The sequence below is a fragment of the Bactrocera dorsalis genome, chromosome 4 (genome assembly GCF_023373825.1).
Source record: "Bactrocera dorsalis isolate Fly_Bdor chromosome 4, ASM2337382v1, whole genome shotgun sequence".
Lineage (NCBI taxonomy): Eukaryota > Metazoa > Arthropoda > Insecta > Diptera > Tephritidae > Bactrocera > Bactrocera dorsalis.
The window spans coordinates 71,136,500-71,158,345 of NC_064306.1; the positions used below are offsets into that span (position 1 = coordinate 71,136,500).

Below are 21,846 nucleotides of genomic sequence, written 5' to 3' on the forward strand. Positions count from 1 at the left end.
ATTATTCTTCGCCGCCAAGCGTAGTTGTTTTGGTGTGAAATCCCAAAATTGCCAGAAAGTTGGAAACCAGATGGTCAGAACTTTAGTACTATATTTTTTTTATTAAAATATGTTCACATTTCAAAAACTAAAAACGCACGAATTACATACGTAGGTTTAGACCCATTACTACCTGTTGATTGTATGAAAAAATATAGTTGGTTAACTAGTAAGACCAGCGGAGAGTACTAATTTTATACACACTAGTTCAAATGCTAACAATATAATCCAAAACTGTGTACCTTTTTTTATTACTTAATTCAAATATTATATGAATTTTGCCTGCAGAGTTAGGCTAGTTTTAAAATTACTCCTAAAAATGAAATTTGGAATTAAAGCTCACCAGCGCATGTCTGTACATTGTTCATCGTTATGTAGTCGAACTGTACGCGTACACTTTGATTTGTTGTTCATTCGGTTCTGGTATTTTTATTCTGTCGCAGCGCTATTATTAAGAGACCATGTAATTAGCTTTTACGCAGAAATTTCGCAGCGGGTTCATGCGAGTACTTTGGTCGTCAAATTAGTCTAGCGGAAAGTTTAGTTGGCTTCGTAACAGAACAAAATCTGTTTTCAATGAACTTTACGGACGAATGCGCTTGTGTTGGCGTATTGAACAAGCTGAGTCTATTTAAATATGAAAATTTTGTGGACTTAAACTACAACAAAAGTTAGTTGGTTTTAGAAAAATTGCAGTACTTAGGTACTTTAACAAACAATGTGTGTGTGCTTTCATTAAAATATTGTTGTATTGAGCACTAGCACTTCTCATATATTTTTTTCGTGATTGTTTTTGCAAAATATTTTGAAATTTGAATGACAAAAAAAAACGTTTTTTAAATTTATGTAATGGTGACTTCATAAACTAGTATTGTTTTTTTTTTTAGTTTTAATGTCCGATACGATTCATAACATATTAAACAATATACTAAGTTTATGTTGGTAGTATAAAGTCGATAATGGTAACTATACGTATATAATGAGAATAAACAACAACTGTATACTATGGACAGTGGAAATTTTTTTTCAATATTTTCTTAAACTGTTACATATTAAAAGAAACTGCTTTCTTATAACTCGAGCAATGAAAATGGTGTGTTATTTTTATTTAAATAATCTCTTAATATCGTGTTTATATCTACATATATAGCGCCCTTCTTAAATAGCGATATCAAAATTTGCAACAATCGGTAAGGTGAACCCTTTTTACACGCACATTAGGGTGGGCCATTTTTTTTTCTATTTTTCAGTTTTTTAGGAGCAAAATATTTTCTACTAGATTATGAAGTTTGCAATTCAAAATTATTTTTCTTTCATTGAGTTAAAAAATTAAAAAAAAAATTGCCTTAAAATAGTCAAATTACAACCGTTAATATTCGTTAAACGGTTAGATTTACGAAAAAAAACGTAAGACATATTGAAGAGCATTTCATTTCCTACAAAATCCACAAAACGAAATATGTTTGCAAGTAGTTGAAAGGGAGATACACATTTTTCTATCTGTTAATAAGAAAAAATATAAAACCGTTAGGATTCCGTTACAACTAAAAGCTTATACTTGCAGCGCCTTTTTTAAAGGTGCATAACAACAATTTTTTTAAAGGAAAAAAATTTTCGATTATTTATATTTATTTACCATTACAAGGTTATTCGAATTTGCACGCTAAACTTAAGTTCAAACGAGTTCAAGAGCATCGTGAAGAAAAATATCAATTTTTGTATGCAAATTGTGAAAAGTAAACAGAGAAATTGGAATTTAGATTTCGATGGCAAGCCGTAATACCAATTTTGTTTTTTTATGTGGGTATGGCTAAAAACTGGATTTCGAAAGTATAGAAAGTAAAAAAAAAAACCACAAATTAATGTTTCAATTAATTTTATGGCAAAAAGAAGAAGTAAAAAATTTAATTATAAATATTAAATATATTTTATTCGAATTTTTTTGTCCGGTTTTTGTAATTAAATTTTGTTATAATATAACAATAGAAACGAGTTCCGATTCAAATGTTACTTTTTATACCCTGAACAGGATATGTTGAGTATGGCGCGAAGTTTATAACACCCGAAAGAAATGATAAAGAAAATTCAGTGACCCCATAAAATAGTCTATTGAGATATATATAGATATCTCCGTCTAAGCGATTGTGTTTTCCCGAAGTAGTCCTTCAGTTCATGAGATATCTCTTTCGCGTACATCCCTTCCACTCCAAAAAACTGCTCATCGGAATCACTAATATCGTACCTAAATAGCATATAGCGGTCATGAAAAATAGCTTATCAAAATCAGGTGCTTATACGGAAAATGTTTTTATTTCATAGATATCTTCACGAAATTTATGATGGACCATACATACATACAGCTCTTAAAGTTGAGGCCACTGACTCCAAATTTCGGTAATAAATTTTAATAATTTCGACTCCTTGTTGGATCGTATATCTTTCAATGATAAAATGGCAAAACTTACTGAAGAGAAATGTCAAAGGAGCGGAAATAAATATGGCGTCGTTTGCTGTCATTATAAGCCTACTTTTGGACCCTATTGAAAAAAACAACCTATTAAAAAAAACAATTGTATACGTAAGGCAACGCTATAGTCTCTGATCATATTACATAGACTGTCCGATCAAAATCATGATAAAGTTTTTTTTTTATTCGCCTTTGTTATAACTAATGCAACTGTGAAGGGTATTTTAGCTGCGGTGCCGACGGCGTTAATGTCTTTTCTTGTTAAGTCATAAGACACTTTAAATGGGAAGTGGTTATAATCAAGGTCAATAGTGTGAATTTTAGGTATATCATGAAATTTAGTAATATAATAAGAATATAACAAATATACAAGTACATACACTCATAAGTAACGACCTATCTCAAGCAAAAATGTAATCAACTGTTTTTTTTCACACACATATCAAAGTGTGACGATATCTGTTTGATCTATCTATTAACTAAGAAGATATAAAATTTTCTTCTTCTGCACCATAGACTCAGTGGTGGTGCGAATCGCCATTTAACCTTGACTCGTTTGCTTAATTTATTTTATTGATTAAGCTTTTGTATTTCTTATTCAACTTATGATCGGCATCGAAGTGACTGAATCTCAGCAATTTATTGACAAATTTCATTATGCGATATCTTTCACAAACAAACCGAAATGATTATGTATGTGTATGTGTGTGTGCGCATATTGCAGTTGCTTTTATTTTCAACACACACACACACTTGTATAGATTAGACACATCTTCATTATTTTTGCGAAAAAAAACCCACGAAATGAAATCGGAATTTATCTATCGTAAAATGAATATTTTGATGAGAAATAAAAGTCAGTTGTGTTCCGTAAATGAATGTGTAGATGCTCAGCAATTCTTAAATTTGCCTTCGTGCTTGCTAAATGACAAAATACTAATTGCCTGCAAATATCACACTTCGATGTTCGTGCGGAAAATGCGATTCGATGAGCAAAGTAAACAGCAGCCAGCAAATAAAGCTCCACACACATACACATATATGTACACTTACGAATCTCGAAATTATAGATTGCGGCCAGGAAGCTTTGCTTCACTTAACCCAGCTAGAATAAAGAGTCAGACGCGCTTGACAGTTAAATGTACAGTTAGACGAAAAAATAGCATAGCACACACGCGCAATGTAACGGTTGTCACTGCAACAGCAGCGGTCGCCACTTATTGCAGCCCACTCAGCTGCATGCGAGCTGCAGCCGTTTTCATTCAGCTTTGTTTGTTAGTGTTCAAGTTCACTTAGCTGCATGCAAGCTAATGCACATCTTCACACATTTGCATATCCTTGTGTGTGTATATATATTCGCTGTTAAAAACCGAGAATCTGCTTTCCCGCGATCGTTTTGCGGCGTTCAATGCGTTTTATATAATCTCGCAGCTCATAAATATTCAAATGCGTGTGCCTGCATGTATGTGTGTGTGTGCCTATTTGTAGCTGGGCAGACGTGTCTAGCGACGCATTTTCTTTTATTTCGCGAAGTAGCCAACTTATAGAAGGACAACTTTAGCTGCTTCCGTCCAGCTGCACACGTTTTCAAGTTTCTCGCTTAAGTCTTTTGTTCGTCGTCTGATAAATTATTAATTAACAATTCAGCGATACCAGTTGCATTCAATATATTGTATATTTTACTGGGACAGTAAAACCTTAGCTTGTTTTAACTAGGTGCATATTTCTTGGTCATGCTTGGTTTGTCACAGTTTTCAAAAAATGTGGTCACAAAAGTCAATATTTAAGTATTGATTGTTGTCATGAGGTATTCTTAGCATACGAGTAGTTAGTTATAAATATTATAAAGTATTTGTAAATATTTTCTTTACACTTTCTCGTATATTTTAGAGGATTAAGGAAAAAATACTCTAAAATTCACTTATTTTTGGATCCTGAAAAAAAAAAAATTCTGTAAAATAAAAAATTTGGTCCAAATAAAAAATAAGTATTGTTTCACTATGAATTTACTAACTAAATTCTGAAAACAAAAAAAAATTTTTTTTGCTATAAAAAAAAATTATCCCTATAGACAAGTGTAGTTTTTGAGAATTTTGGATAAAAGTTGCTAGCCTAAATACTTTTAATATAAATTTCTTTTAGCTAGAGTATAAAATAAAAATGTTGTTAATTTACAGCAACAAATCAGTGTATTTTAAAAAATTCATTAATTATCATCATGATGTCTTCTGAAAACTTGCATAAGCACATCGACATGGATTACAAAAAGGCATCAAGAAACAAGTTTAATATGTTCATCATTTAATTATATATATTAGAAATGAAGTCGGTTAGTATCAATATCAATTTGGGAAAAGATTACACAGTAATTTAACAGATAATGGCTTAAAGCAATGACAGACTCCAGCGTTAATCCTGATTAATGCAGTTAATCCGGATTAATTCAGGAATATAACTCCGTTGCTAACTCCCTTTAATCCTCAAAACTTTAGAGAGTTAGCTGCATTTTCGTTGACAACATTGTTAAAAAAGGCCAAATTTAATCTATTGTGAATGAAACTCTCATAGCCTACATAGTCTGTCACCTACAAATTTGGATCTGATTAGGTGCGCAGTTAATCCGGATTAATGCTGCCGTCTTTCAAGGCTATTAGTGACGAGTTTCCAATGAAGGATTGGTATGCTCAGTTAAAATTTAGTTAAACGAGCACTGAAGAAAGTGGACATCCAAAACATATTGATACCAAACATCAAAAAAGTCCACAAAATAATTTTGGAATACCTTAAAAAGAACTTGTTCGAGTAAGCAGGCGCTCTGAAGATATCAACTGAATATGTATATCATATCCTTTATGAATATTTGAGTATAAGAAAGCTCTGTGCAAAGTGGATGCCGCGCGAGGTCACTTTTGATCAGAAACAATGATAAGTTAATGATTTGGAACATTGTTTGGAGATGTTCAACCATAATAAAAACATAAAAACACGTCGGTATGGGGCAATGGATGGAACATGGCCCCACATTTTCACTCCAAAGCTAAATCAACAGACAAGTCACACGATGAATCCGCGCCAAAGCGTGGAAAAACGCAATAGTCGGTTGGCATGTATATGGCGTCTGTATTTTGGAAAGCGCATGGAATAACTTTTATTGAGATCATAAACAGCGACTATTACATAACGTTATTGGACAATTTGAAGAACAAAATCGCTGAAAAATGGCTGCATTTGAAGAAAAGGAAAGTGATGTTTTACCAAGGCAATGCATATTATCAGAGGTTAGTGAAAATAAGTGCAAAAATCCATGAATTGGGTTTCCAATTGCTTCGGCTTTCACAGTATTCTCCCCCAAGGGCAATTTCCTGTTCTCAGATTGTCGAAATTGAAACCTATTTTGTAACAAAAGACAAATCGTACTAAAAAAATTATATTGAAAAGTTGGAGGGTCGCTATAATCAGTGTATCACCCCTAAAAGGAACTATCTTGACTAAAAAATAAACGAAATTTGCCAAAAATTTGTTTCACTACCGAGGACTTCTTATGTGTTATACTTCAACATTTATACTCCGAGATCTGCTTTAATATCAAACATGTAACTTTGTACATATAAAGTAACTATATGCTACGAACATGAATATATCTACAACTGTTAATAATCCCCATAAATACATAAATATGTACATGCATGATTATTTAAATAAAACCAATCGAGCAGAAAAAAGTTAAATAGCAATTCGAAATAAAATCAAAATCCACAACACAGCCGAGTATAGAAGCACAACAAATAAAAATTGCGAACACGCAGAAAAATTAGCATGCGGAAGCGTTCGAGTCGAAGCGGCGAATATGCGCCACACACAACGCCCAACCTCCCCTTCCTCACTCAAGCAACAAGCACCGAACGGCGTTGTGACGAAAAGTTGTAGAAAAACGAAAGAAAGACATAACAAGAAAGACGCGTGTTGAAATGGTAATGAAAACAAAGCGTGAAAATAGCATAAATAGCACAAAAAGCGAAAGCCAAAATGAAAACCAAAACAAAAGCAAAAGTCAAATTCACTTTCCACTGGCCAGTAGTGGCCTCTAGCCCACAAATCGGCCGACAAGCACACAGAGCGGCTCTCTTATCGGCAGTTCGACTACTTGGCCGCTTTACCGGTCCGTGTCTTGCAGTGTGTGCGCCTTGATTGATTCCTCTAGAATTCATTATCTGCAACAGGTGTTGTTGGCGTTCGCAAGAATGTTGTGCCCCGTTTACAAAAACAAATTGGCGCACGTTTTTCCATAAATAAAATAATTAACACCGAATGCTTTTGCTCGATATTTGCCTACATTCGTCTGTGCTAAAAACGCCGGGAGTTATTTACTTAATGTGTATTAAGCAGTTAAATATTTATTTTTGCCTGTATCTACTTTACGATGGACGGCGAAATTGAAGGGCGATACAAATGGGGTGTCATATTGGAGCAGCAAGTGGGCATATACTCACATATATATTCATATATACATACAGAACAAATTGTTTACTCTCTGATAAATAAACCAAAAGAAGGCATTGTTTTGCTTTTGCTGAAATCTCAAGTGCCTGAACAATCGATGAAGCTCAATTATATACATAATAATATAATCAATATACTAATTTTACTAAATTTGTAGGGCAAATGTGTCCAATATCGATCTGTACACATCACAATGAGTATAAGTGCTAAAATATTCAAGCCTATATCTTCTAAATATTTTTTTATGTTACATTTAAAATTAATAACTAAGACTAAGAAACTTTAACCGATACTTCAAACAAATTAATGAATATTAAATATTAATATTGAATAATCTTAATTAAAGAAGAGCATAATTTAAATATAATATATATCTTAAAATTCCATAAATCGGAAACATAAAATTAAAGAATTTAAAACAATTTTGTTAAAAAATTGGGTTCCCCAATCCTTCGAGCCGGATTTGAACCAGCGACCTATGGATTTCTACTTCGTTTTTCATACACTCTACAGTCCACCGCTCTACCAACTGAGCTATCGAAGGTGTTGTATGTTTGTAAGCATAATTGTGTTAACAAAGTGGTATGTAAAGGTGAAGCGCATAACTCAAGTGAGGAGCTGAGATAATAAATGGGGCTAAGCTCTCAAATGATAAGGTAACATGCCGATTGCATTTGTTTATTGTTGACTATAGCTATATCTATATATATATATATATTTATGTATATACATATATATGGTGCATTCGTAACAAAACGGCAATTATGTTGACTGATTTATTTAATGACACTTCATTTTGTAAAGGTGAAAATAACTTCAGATTTGCAACGGTTGAGGTCGGGAGAAAAATTTATAACTCATTATACATAATCTATTTTAGGCAGTTATTTTGTTCGATTTGCCATTCTCAAAGCTTTGATGACTTTCAGACAGCTTTGAAGTTATTGGAGTGGCAATATTATTTTATAGTACATTTAAAATCCAATTTTCATAAATATATGAATTTCGATCTAAATTGGAGAATAGAAAGTCAAAAATAAATCCAATGTTCCACTAATGGAACCCTCAAGCTGTCCTCTTTTTACTACTATGAACATGTACCGAGACCTTTAATAAGTTGTTGTTGATTGTTGAGCATATTTCGTAAACAAATTATTGTGAGCAAGAAGAAGTAAGACTTTTTCATTTAAATTAAACCCGAAACCCCATTCGTCGACATATTTTGTTCTAGATTGATATGACTGTCAGTGACATCTGTTTAGTCTGCGCTTGCCTCGTGCCAAACAGTTCAGAATGTTCTATTTTTTTTATTGGTACAAACTATCCATTTCAACCACATCCAGGACGGCCATCAAAATCAACGAATGATCAATTCGTCATAAAATAAAGGAATTGGTGCTTAAGAAACGACGTTTAACAGTCAGAGATCTCACTGGCATTGTTGAAATATCGAAAGGATCAGTGAAAACCATTTTGAAAGATCATTTGGGTCTAAGGAAAGTGAAAGCACGATTCATTCCAAAATAACTCAGCTTTTTCGAAAAACAGCGTCGCGTTAGCGTCTGTGAAATAATGCTTTCCGAAACCCTTCCGTTAACTGAGTTTTGGATACTCTTCAAAAACTCTCGTAGGTAGGTATGTAGGTAGGAGTGCTGCCAGCAAGGGCTCAATTATCGCTGGATTTACTGTAGTGCTATCGTAGGACCTGATGATCTTGCTAACCCGTTTCTTCACTGCCCCTAAAGCATTTGTTGCTCTCAGTGAAACCTATTAATATACGCTACATGTTTTTTCGGACAACCATTGATTGTTTGGTACCTGATAGGTTCCAAGTATTTTGTGTTGGGTTTGTGGGAAACCGTTTCCATATTTCCTATAACATGCGGCGAATATTGTTATAAAGCAGGTCTATTTTTAACGCATGCTCACCAAAAAGCCAGTGCTCCGTTATAGAAACTGTAAGTCTGTACACACTATTGGTTCTCTTTCTGTCATATTTGGGGCATATCTGCTTTGTTATTGTGCAACTTTTTATTGAGTTCCATCTGCCATGAGCTATTTGTACAAAATGCATATAAGGCTCTCTTTTTATCGTCACAGCGGGCATGGTCTGACTCCGACTTCGTCTAAATAGAACTCAGCTGCTTTTTCGTTGCCGAAAATATTCCTGTGACCAGGAAGCCAAATTATGGACAAATAAAGTTGACCTGCCAGTGAGCTTAAAGTCTTTCCACAATTATAGACTACACTCAGATTTATCTGTGGTGTCGAGAAAGCTATGGCTGTCCATAAACATGGACATGCTTTCTGTATCCTCCCGCAGTTATTCAATAGAACTCCACCGGCCTTCTCTGTACCTAGCAGTTCCGCTTGAAAGATGCTGGCTGAGTTTGATAGGCGGATTGAAAGTGGGATGTCAAGTCCATTCTTTGAATAGCAGTTTTGTTGTAGAAACCTGAATATCTAGCCATTTCATTTTCAAAATTTATCGCTTCAGAAATAAGCTTTTGTGTTTCTTCCATTCGTATTTTTACTCTATTTTTTCTACAAAATTAGTTTTGGAAGTATTTAACTGGAAGCGTGTTTTGTTTTAAACTTCTCAACTTAATTATTATTTAAATTACCTGAAATGCTTGCTGACTTCAAAGTTTTCTGCAAACAAAACACAGCGTTTAACTTGCGGAAATAACGAAAATATGCAGAAAACCTGACTGGGCATAAAAAACGATGCCACGATCTAGTGCTAATTAACATATTGCGCAACATTATTGACTTGAGTAAAAGTTTATGGATTAGTCAGAACGAAATAGTCGGAAACAAAAAATAAATATACGACGTGAAGACACGTTAGAAAGATAAGTATGAAATAACGGGTAAATAAATAGACTCAATACTTGTGTGTGTAGTTATTTTTGAAACGGAGTTCTACAGTTCTAATCTACAATTTCAAAATATTTGTATATGTTACGAAATTTTAACAAAAATTACTGTTGTTTACAGTTTAGAAAATTTACCAATTTTGGAATTATATTTTTATATATACATATATATAATATTTGAGCGTCAACAACTACAAAAAACATTTTTGCATATAAAAGTAATAAAAATATTCCCAATTATTTGGAAGCTGGAAAATTTTGAAATTGACTAAATAATATATTATCAAAAACAAGTTCCAATAATAAATGTGTATATGTTTATCTAGAACATACGAGTTCTACACAAAACGGCAAGTCATCAACACTCTTCAATTTCTTTGCTTATTGATTATATAAATTTCGAATAATATTGGATGCAGACACATTAATAATTTCCAAATAATAGTACGTTTTAAATGCAATATCAAACTGGTTATTGCTTATCGAGTTTTGCGCAGTTGAAGCGCTTTCTGCTCGGTTCTTTCATAAATCATTTAAATTCTGTTGCATTGTTGTTGTTGCGCATTGTTTATTTAAGCTTCTTAAAGCACCTTGATGCCGTGACATTCAGACGATTTACCTGTCGTTGGCAATTTTTTTCGCCGCTTTGAAGGTTTAATTGCACTTAATTAATATACTGCATTAGCTGATCGCAAATTAGATATTCAACAAAATCACTTTCAGAATCACATTAGCGGCTTAAAATTAAATACTAAATTGATTCGCAGCAATCTTTGGAAGCGCTCTTATCACATGCATTGTGTTGGAGTGCGGTGTTGAGCTTGGATTTGATATCGACGTAACAAATCTGTTTTGAATGCCTCGATTTTTGAGCGAAATTTCCATTGACTAAGTTAGGATTTTTGTAAATTGTAATTCTAGATACCTCCACGTTTGATTTTTACTAAAACCTTAAAATCTTCCATTTTCCATTTTTCGAACATTTTCATCACAAACCAGCCGATAATAATCAAAATATTTGGTAGTCGAAAAAGTCCTTTCGTATTTTGTCAATAGATGTATTTCAAAAATTAGTGAAAATAATAAAGAAATTGGCAATATTTTGAAATTTTTGTATAAAAAAGAGAAGAACGCCACGCAAGCCACCAATGAAATTTGTGAAGTTTACGGAGTTGATGCTATATCCGTTCGTGTAGCACAACAATAGTTCGTTCGCTTCCGTTCTGGAAATTTGGATATAAAAGGTGGACTTCGCTTTGGTCGACCTGTCGTTGAAAAAGTCGATGAAATTATGGAAAATACTGACCAGGACCGTTATATAAGCAGCCATGACATGGCTAAGGAACCTAAAATTCATCATCAAATGATTTTGAACGATTTAAAAAATGCTGGCTACAAAAAGAATCTCGATGTTTGGGTACAACATCAATTGTCTGTGAAAAATTAACGGACCGAATTAACATCTGCGATTCTTTGCAGAAACGAAATGAAATCGAGTCATTTCTGAAGCGAATGGTAACAGCAGACGAAAAATGGATCAAATACGACAATAATGTGCGAAAAAGATCATCGTCCAAGCGTGGTGAAGCTCAATAAATGGTCGCAAAACCAAGATTGACGCCTCGAAAGATTATGCCGAGTGTTTGGTGGGACTGAAAAGGAATCATCCTCTACTACTACTCCAGCCTGGTCGAAGGATTGATTTAACATTTTATTGTCAACAAGTGATGAGATTGAAGCTAACAATCGAAAAAAAACGGCCAGAACTGATCAACAGAAAGAACTTCGTCTTCCATCAGAGCAACGCTACGCCACACACATCTTTGATGACTCGGCAAAAACTGGGAGAGCTTAACTAGGAAGTTTTGATGCATCCACCATATAGCTATGACCTTTCACCATCAGATTACCATTTGTTTCGGTCAATACAGAACTCCCTTAATGGAGTCAAGTTGGCTTTAAGAGAAGTCTGTGAAAATTACTTGTCGCAGTTTTTTTTTGTAATGTTCCAAACTAAGATATGAACCATTAGCCACCCATCACGAGTCTGCGAAACACAATGTTTTATGAATCCATCTGCAAATCGTGCGACCCCACATGTGCTGTTTATGATGCTCGTCGCACCGTGGCGCGAAACAATAATCTACCGTTCGACATGTGTTTTGTGTCACTGCCAAGTGTCATTTGTTTTGTAGCCTACCATTTGTCCGTTAACAACGATTCATGACTGTTTTACTACAAATTATTATATGGAAGTATAAAATGCAGTCGTGCACACACATACACAGGCGTAATCACTGTCATTACTGCAACAAAAGCAATAACAATTAAGGCACAATAGATAATGCAAAATAATTTAAAAGGCTCATTGTAAAAATCGAAGCAAAACAAACACAATAAATAATAAGTAAATAAAAACATTTAATAAACAGAGATTTGAAAGCGCAGAACCCTTAATTGTCGCAGTCGGCCGGTCGGTCACTGCAGCGCGCTTCGCTGCCATTACACACGGGCTGTCACATGGAAGGCACTAGAGAGAAGGGTTTCGGCGCCGGGGAGAGGTGTTAAATGGCAAATGATAAATGGCAGGTGTGATGTGAGGAAGTGCAGTGAAAAGCACGGCGGATGATGGCGGGCGACGGCGTGAGGCGGCGCTGTGTCGTTACGCTTACTACTCTTTTTGTTTAATATTGAATAGCTAAATTAACAACAAATCCGGTTTCACTTTTTCTATGCGTGCGCGGCGCTGTCGGCCGAAAGCGGCACAGTGCCACGGTTCGCTATGCTCAACTGTGATATAATAATTAAAATCGTGTTCATCTACTAATCGTAATCGTTTTTAACAAACATCAAAATATTATAAAAAAATTATAATAAATTGCTGAAGTTTTAATTTAATTATGCTTTAAATGCGAGTTTAAAAAAATACTTTTTGGAATGCTTCTATATGTTTCATTAGTACATCGTTATCGTGGCGCGAAAGAATATTGATTGCACACTTATTTTGTTGTTGAAGTCAGTGGACATTACAATTAAACACCTAAGCTTCCTTTCCAATCTAAATCTATGTCTCAATATATGTTATTATACCCCTAAAGTGGCATTTCAAATTTAAAATTATTTCCGAAAGTTATAGTTGGTTTAGTGACGTGCCAACTGGATTTGGGTTGTGTTCTAAACTTAAAACGCATTTTTTTTCGAAACTACTGATGATACCTCAAGTTCTAATCAGCCGATTTACTTGAAAGATGGCATTAATATTCTACAAATATCTCTCTATCGTATGAAGCAATAAAAAAGAAAAAAATCAAATAATAAAAAAAAAACTCGGCAAAGTTAAAAAGTTAGTGAAAAATCTACTTTTATTTTTGGGTAGCTGCCATTTTATTATTTTTTTTTAAGTTTTTCAGTCTCTTGAGATAGCCACATTTATACTAATCAAGAATCTATTACTGCTTTATTTTTCATATGACTACAAGTTAGGGTAGAAATCATGCCAACTAGGACACGACCTTTTTTCACTCTTTACTTCAAGAACAAATAACTCAATGAACATTTTTTTTTAATAATTTTGCGTGCTCTTTAAATATAAATAAACTAATTACATATAAATAAATGGATTTTCTTATCCAATGACAAAATACAGCTCAAAATTCGGGCCTCTAGACCAAAATACCCCCATAAAACTAGAGTTATATAACTCTCTGAAAATGACAGTGAAAAAACATGAAACTTTTTCACTTTATTTCGAAATGAAAAACAGTTAGAAAACAAGAGTGTTTTGCATTACTTTGGTGGTAGATGAAAACTTAAATCTGTAAGAAAAAATCGTTTTCTGAGTTCTGTCATCAACAACATTTTCATAAATCTTTATGTATAAAAATTAGGTGTCACGTTGTTTGTCCGCGATGGACTCCTAAACTACTGAACTGATCTTTGCAAAATTTAGCACACTGTGCCCAGTTTGAACCAACTTAGAAGATAGAATAGTAAAAACATTTCAAAAATAAAAAATACAGTGAAAGTGATATTAAATGGACGCTCTGTTAAGCGGACATCGCCATTAACCATGCACTTTGGCCAGTCCCACAATTTGTTGATGTTTATTAAGTATAATCTATTAAGTGGACAACTCTAATAACTGGACAGAAAAGCTGGTAACCAGACATTGAGAAAGTGGCCTTAAATTCGTTATTTTTTTTTAATGAAATTTATTTGTATGCACATATTCAAAACTAAACTTCAAGTACAATCCCTTGGATTCTTATACCGGCAAACACGTTTTCGCCTTTATTCGTAAATAAAATTTTCACTGTATTGAATAGTTTATTATACGAAAAATAGTATGAAGTGTATACCCCAGCAACGCGTGGCCGGATCCACTAGTAAATTTATATAAAAATGATATGTTGAGTAAATTTTGGAATTAAACTACAAAATATATGAAAAAGGTCTTAACTACACTTTTAAATAATTTTGACTTTTAATTTTCTAATAAATATTTTTTTGTTCAAAACCAAAATATGAATATAGACTTAAAATATAAAATAAAAATTTGTAGTATTTTTGAAGAATTCTTGTGTTCATAAATTCATATACTCGTACAATATTTATTTGTGGAAAAATATTTTTAAAATTTTTTAAAAATATAGTTTTTGAAAAAAAAAACAATTTTAATATTTTTGTAAAGAAGGAGACATTAGTAAAACATAAAATAAAAAATAATAATTTGTAGTAATTTTAAAGAATTTCTGCATGCAAAAACTCAAATATTTATTGGTGGAAAAATATTTAAAAAAAATTAAAAAAAAATAAAATTTTCTAAAAAATCAAATTTTATATTTTTGTAGAGAAAGAAACTAAAACTTAGAGACATTAGCTAAATTGAAGTTTGAGCACTTTGTTATACTGTGCTGACACTATGCGCACTTATCACTTTCGAACGTGTGATGCGTTACAACATTACAAGAGACGTGCGAGCAGTGTTCGCAGCAAAAACACTACAAAACTAAAAATAATGAAAATAATGGCAATAATAAAGCGAATGCAAGTAGAAAATGACGAATGTGCTAAAAATATCGGCTAGCAATTGGAAATAACGGTCAGAAATTGCGCTTAAAATATTCAAATATGCCGATAAAAGCACTTACCGAAAGAATAAACAACAACACAGCTTTGAGAAAATGATGGAAAATAACGCGTTACACTGTTTATACGCTTCGCTGTGTGTGTGCAAATATTTTTATGAGACTTTTTGTAAAATCGCGTTTTCGCACACCATGAACTCACTATCAATTGCACACCCTAATTTACACGCTTTTTGCGTTTGTTTTGCTTTCCGTTTTTCGTTTTTTCAGATTCTCGCGCGGCCGTTGAGTAACTTTTTTCAATTTTACTTTTCTTTGTATTTGTTATTATTATGTTTTTGTAGACGCTGCAATGCAGTCCAATCTTGAAGTCAACAACTATGACAGTTGCACTTGCCTTTCCGCCACTTTTCGGCGTACAAAGTTTCACACGCTTCGTCACTCCACTGAATCGAAGGCTGGTGGCCACAGAATGCAAAGCCTTTTACGGCTTTTTACTTGTAGAATTTATTTTTATGTTGTTTTGAATTATCACGAATATTTGGCAGAATTCACTTGCGACCGATTTTCGCTATTTCCACACTTAATTTTTTTGAATTGCAAAACTCCGCTTTACTAAATTTGCGAGAAGCTCGGAAAAGTACCAATTTGCTAACAAGCCTGCCTGTTCGGTTTAAATATATTTGTAGAGAACGCGCGCTTCACTGAGCTTTCGGTGCTTCTTCCGCTTCGCACGTCCACCGTCACTAGTTGCCGCAGTTGAACTGAGCTCCGCTTGGACGGTTGGAAAATCATCGACTCGGCTTAGCCAGCAACGCAGCACCGCACAGCATAGCGCCCATTCGCGCGCTGCTCTGCCTAGTTTTCATCGCCGGTCTGCACCGCTCCGCCCCATCGCTCGCCGTTCGGCACACTCAGTTCGATCGATCGCTGCTGATCATCGCCGCCGGTGATCATCATTATCACAGTTGTGCTTTTGTCTATTCTTGTTCACTTTGTTGTTGGTTGGAGTTACTGCTGCTGCTGCTCCTATTCTAGACAGCTGTAGTTGGCGGTTGGCGCTGGGCGGTTGGGGGTAGGCGGTGAACGAAGACCTGTTTGTTGTCTTGCGTTTGAGTTTGGCGCGTTTTGCGAATTTGCCGGCATTCAAATGCAACGACTCCACCTTGCTTGGCTTACATGTTGGTCGGAAAGATGTCTGTGGTAGGCAACACATCTCCGCTTAGCCGAATGCATACGACATTTACATGCCTGTATGTACCTTTGGTAATGTGTGTGCTCTGTCAATATTGTCGACAAAGCGACGTTAAGCCGGCACGATCTTTCATTGTGCTTTATAGTTGTTGCTTAAGCTGATAAGTTAATTGGGGACCTTTGGAGCTTAATGCTTAATAATTTCAATTGTAAGTTCTGTAAAACAAAGTTAATATTTAATCACTGCCTTTAAGGAAATGAAGCAAAATTGAGAGAATAGAAACTGGCATATGTTTAGAGGGATATTTCTGCTGATAGTTTGTATCTTCCAGAAATGGTTGCCGAATTGGGCGAGGGCGTTGCTTTAGGACAATGAACTGCATGTTTGCTTGTCTTGTTATGTGCTTTTTCCTAAAATGTATGCCCTTATTCTGATCTTTATTACAAGTAAAAACGAACTCAACTTTTTACCAATCCCTATTAAAGTCGAAAGTAGATTATTTGATATTGAATATATTGAGAAATATTACCAAAAAATCGACTTTGAGTAAATCAGCAGGTTTTTCGTTTTGACAATATGGGCCACAGCCGTCACTTTGACCACATTGCCTTGGTAATTGCCATAGTTTAAGTCATCACAATTACAGCTTATTTTAAGGAGAATCTCCTATTTTGCCTTCAACGACAATCAGCTTAGTCGTTGTTGGACATGCCTGAGGTGACAAAGGTGTATTAAAATCTACACCGATGTCCACGCAAGGAACTAAGCGGCTTTACTTTTCATTTCGGCTCTATGTAAACTTGCGGAACATACCGTTTTTGCATAGAACAGTGAACGCGATGTTTCTCTCCATGAAATTTTACTCTTATAAGACGTTTCCGAGGCTGTTGTTTCCTTTTCATTGGGGACGTTTTTTACGTATCGGGTCGTGGCGTTATTCGTCTCCTCACTTTAGCTCGCCTTCAAACGAATATTCTTTGGTTACCCAGAGGATACTTGGTCTAAGACCAGAAGTTGTGACCCAAGAAGTCTATAAATAATTCAATATTTCTCGTCCCGCTATATGGTGCAGCGGTATGGACGATTACAGCATCTGATGAGTCGATGTTAGGAGTTTTTGAGAAAAAGATTCTGCGGAAGATATATGGCTCTTTGAGCATTGGCATCGACAAATATTGCATTCGATGGAACGATGAGCTGTATGAAATATACGACGACATTGACATAGTTCAGGTCACGTCATCCGAATGGTTGAAAACACTCCAGCTCTGAAAGATTGCCACGCAGTACCCGACGGAGGAAGCAGAGGAAGAGGAGGATCTCTACTCCGTTGGAAAGACCAGGTTGAGAAGGAGCTGGCTGCACGTTTTAAGAGAGAAAAGAAGTGTTGCTATACTTGCTTTGGCTGCTTTTCTATCGGAATTAAGGGGTTGTTGGTCTCGGTGTACAATTTTCCCTAATTTAAAGCAGCTTTAATTCTAACCATTAGATTCGGGTAGGAGTTAAACCTCCACAGGTTTCCAAAATAAAGGTTCGTGTTTTTATTAAAATAAAGATTCTCTCACAGATCTTGGAAATTGTCTCTGTGGAAGTTAGCATATGAGTCCACAAATCAATTTCGCAGTTATGCTGCTCAAATCCACTGGAATTGGCAGCTGCTGAACTTGAAACAACAAAATACACGTGTCTCTAAGTGTATATATTTTTGTTTAAATTTTATAATCTCAGTTTAATACAACAGATCATAGCTGTTATTAAGATAAACACATGTTTGCCTAATAATGTGACAAAGTGTACTTATCGTACCTTAGATCGAAGATTATTAAAAGTAATTGCAAACTTTTCATATTTTTGAAAACACTTGTATCAATCAAGCGCACCTGAAAGTCGAAGTCGCTGCCCAAACATTAAAGCCAAGCACACACAACCGCGGCTTTTGTGGACACACACACAATCCGATGTACGCATTCGGCACCATCTAATGGGTGATTCAAATAGAGGTACTTTTTTCAAAAACTTCTTTTTGACAGATCACGCGTGAATCGCGTCAAGTTGTCATGTTATTTTGCTTCAGTATTGTGTGGCATTTCATCATGAAAAGACTTTGGAACAACGTTTACATATCGTTCAACTTTATTACGAAATTTCACGTTCTGTAAAGAATGTGTTTCGGCGCTTCGCTCAATTTGTGGTCAATATAAATGGGTAAGTGAGCGTACTATTCGCTACATCTTCATTCATCTTGGGACCCATTCATTATTGGATAATATTGGACCGAATAGACCACGTCCAGCACGCAGTGAGGAAAATATAGCAGCCATAGCTGAGAGTATGCACGAAGGCCGTGGAGAATCGATTCAGCACCGTTCGCAGCAACTTGGACTGACGCATGAAACGGCTTGGCGTCGAGATTTTAAATTGGAAGCGTACAAAATACAGCTTGTGGAAGAACTGAAGCTTCTTGACCTTCTCAAGTGACATCGCTTCGCTCTATGGACTCATGAAAAGTTCCAAGAAGATTCGACGCTTTCGAGTCTAATTTTGTTCAACGATGAGGCTCATTTCTGGCTCAATGAGTATGTAAACAAGCGAAATTGCCGCATTCGAAGAGTAGCCTGAAGAAATACAAGAGCTGCCATTTCATCCAGAAAAAACAACGGTTTGGTGTGATTTATTGGGCGGTGGAATATATATTTCTTCAAAATTGATGTCGGTGAGAATGTAACCGTCGAAACCGACTGTAATCGCGTCATATTAACAGCCTATTTGATGGCTGAAATTGAAGCTGATGATCTTGGCGGCATTTGGTTTCAACAAGACGGCCACTTTCACACATCACGTCCATCACTTCGGTGAGCAGTTAATTTCACGTTTTGGGCTAGTCAATTGGCCACCAAGGTCGCATGATATCACACCGTTAGGCTTTCTCCTGTGGTGATATGTAAAATCTAAAGTCTATGCGGACAATCCCTTTTCGAATCAGGCCTTGGATCAAACGAGTCATCGAAAAGTGGGCTCAACGAATGGACCTTTCAAGACGTAGCCACGGCAAACAGAAAATGTTCTTTCGAATGACAATATATATTCCCTGGAAATGGATCACCCTTTAGTATTATTTTGCGATTTTGTTCTTTTCATTTATTTTTATTATTTATTTAATTTTTTTTGCTGTTTTTTGTTCAGCCTAGAATAATTCTATGTGAAAATGAGCTTCATACTTGGCTGAATGCGAAAATCAAAGCCATTAGCGAATGGAAAATGAAAATGGGAAAACATCATAATTAGAAAATAATAAGTTTCAGCAAAAACAACTAAAAAAAGAAACTATGCCATTTAAAAAATAATATCAAAAAAATAAAATAAATTGCAAATATTGATAAACTACTAGATTTAGGCAATTAAAAAATTAAATAAGCTAAAAAATAAATATTTTTGTGACAAATTACAAACCTGTTGTGTCATTATCTGCCATTTTTTTATTTAAAAATTTCGATTCTTAAATTAGTAGCTAAGAAATAGACACAAATTAAGACTTCCCAAATTGCTTCTGTTTCGCAAACAACTCAAAAATATAGCTGTGTGTGTTTAATGAAACGTTTCGAGTCACATTTCCGCATGCTTCCCCAATTAATTGGTGTCTATCGATATCGGAAATATTATTTCGAATTGCATGCCGCGGCTAAGTGGCAGAATTGTTGCCGCCCCCACTCGCAATTATAGGAACTCGGAATGATGCCTCGTCACCTATGCAATTTCAGCAACAAAGTTCTGTGACAGAGTGTTAATTAATTTACTTAATCACTTAATTTATTTTTTACATTTTCGCTGACAAGTGTACACGCATCAAGCATCAGCGAAGAACCGTGTAATTTTCGTGTTTTGCGATTCGACAATTCTACAGTTGCCAATCCGTGCACTTTATCCCTGGGGAATCACTGACTTGCGCGCTTGTCTTGCGCAACAATTTAAATTCTGCTCCACGCGCATGCTGACAAGATCTTTATGGCAGCGCTGCACTTTACTCCCGGCAATTGTACGAAAACATACAAACAAACAAATATAGAATTTCAAGAAAGCTTAAAAAACAAATAATTTTGTATTAAAATTAAAAAGTGTTGAGCAAAAAGTTCAATTCTGTACATTTATATGAAGCGAAGAAAACACGAAGAAAACATGAAGACAAGCGCATCGGTGACAGCGGACCGAAGACATTAAACATTTGCGGCGAGCCATAACTCAACAGGCAAAACACGTTTCGATTCGGCTCCCCGTAAATACACCTGGTTGCCGGCGGACTATGCTACCTAAATTGCTGTTGGCTGATGCCTGCCGATAACAGATCTGAATTTTGATATTTCAAATTTAATTCTTCTAACAATTATATACTCACACACACACATACATACATACAATGGTATGTAGGCACATTAATTGTTAATATTTTTTAATTTTCATGTGTTTCTAAAGATGTGAAAATGGACTTTGGCTTCCGTGAAAATATGATAGATTAATTCTGAGAAGTTAGAAATATCGCGACTTTAAATAAATATTTAAGATTTAATTATATAATTATGCCAACATGACGTACAATAGTCGCGCTGGTTGTTCAAGAAGCGATAACGATCTATTCTCTATAAAGGAGCTCCAATCCACCCGATTTATGCTTTCCCGCTGACTGAGAAGCTTTTTCTGCATGCATAGTTTACTATAGACCGATTTTTGACTTTGAGTGTAGTGAACAGGGTTAAGATAAGATAAGTAAAATAGACGAGGTTCGCATCGCGACCTTAGATCTATTGTGTCTCTCCTAAATCACAAAGACTCACCTCTTCTTTACTGGCGTAGACACCGCTTTCGTGGTTATAACCGAGTTAAACAGCACACCAGTCTTTTCTTCTTTTTGCAATGTGGCGCCTTTTCGATATACCAAGTGCAGGTCCTTCTCAACCTGGTCTTTCCAACGGAGTGGAGATCTTCTTTTTCCTCTGCTTCCTCCGGTGGCTACTGCGTCGAATACTTTCAGAGCTGGAGTGTTTTCGTCCATTCGAACGACCTAGTGAGCGCAGCCGCTGTCTCTTTATACGCTGAATTATGTGAATGTCGTCGTATATCTCGTACAACTCATCGTTCCATCGAATGCGCTATTCGCCGTGGCCAATGCGCAAGTGACCATAAATCTTCCGCAGAACCTTTCTATCGAAAAGTCGTAACGTCAACTCTTCAGATGTTGTCATCTACCATGCCTCTGCTCAATATAGCAGGACGAGAATAATGAGTGATTTATAGAGTTTTTGTTCGTCGAAAGAGGACTTTGTAAATAAAAAACTCACCTAGCCCAGCATATTGATAAAGTCCAATGTACTGCTAGGTGCTAGTGAGGCGATGTGATCCTTATTTGGAAACATTGATCTCAGGGCCTTTATCCTGCGTCTGCAGACTGCTTTGCAGTGTGTGTTCTGGAATTTCAGGCTCCCTGTCGCAGAACCGGCACTTTGGCAAGAAGCAGAGCCCATGTATTTAAACCTGCTAATTCTATAACCCCCCATTAGCAGCTTGGCATGGCGTATGCCTTGCAATTCTTACCAAAACCTCTCTCTGCCTAATTCTTCTTCCTTGCGGAGCAACTTCTTTATGGTATGAGGATCCACCGTGATGAAGAGTTCCGATCCTACCATATTA

The 21,846-nt window shown here is 35.4% G+C and overlaps 1 protein-coding gene and 1 non-coding gene across 2 annotated transcripts in view; both read right to left on the bottom strand.

The window, feature by feature from the left end:
• LOC105223010 (ATP-binding cassette sub-family A member 13) overlaps positions 1-15,740 on the bottom strand; it is a 39,369-nt gene extending 23,629 nt beyond the window's left edge. Inside the window, exon 1 of the mRNA XM_049455882.1 lies at positions 15,036-15,740. The gene's annotated coding sequence lies outside the window, so the exon portion shown is untranslated. The remainder of the gene's footprint in view (positions 1-15,035) is intronic.
• Positions 7,455-7,550, bottom strand: Trnay-gua (transfer RNA tyrosine (anticodon GUA)). The gene is made up of 2 exons: positions 7,514-7,550; positions 7,455-7,490 (listed from the first exon to the last, which is right to left on the bottom strand). It is a non-coding gene; the product is annotated as a tRNA-Tyr (tRNA).
• Positions 15,741-21,846: the final 6,106 nt, after the last annotated feature.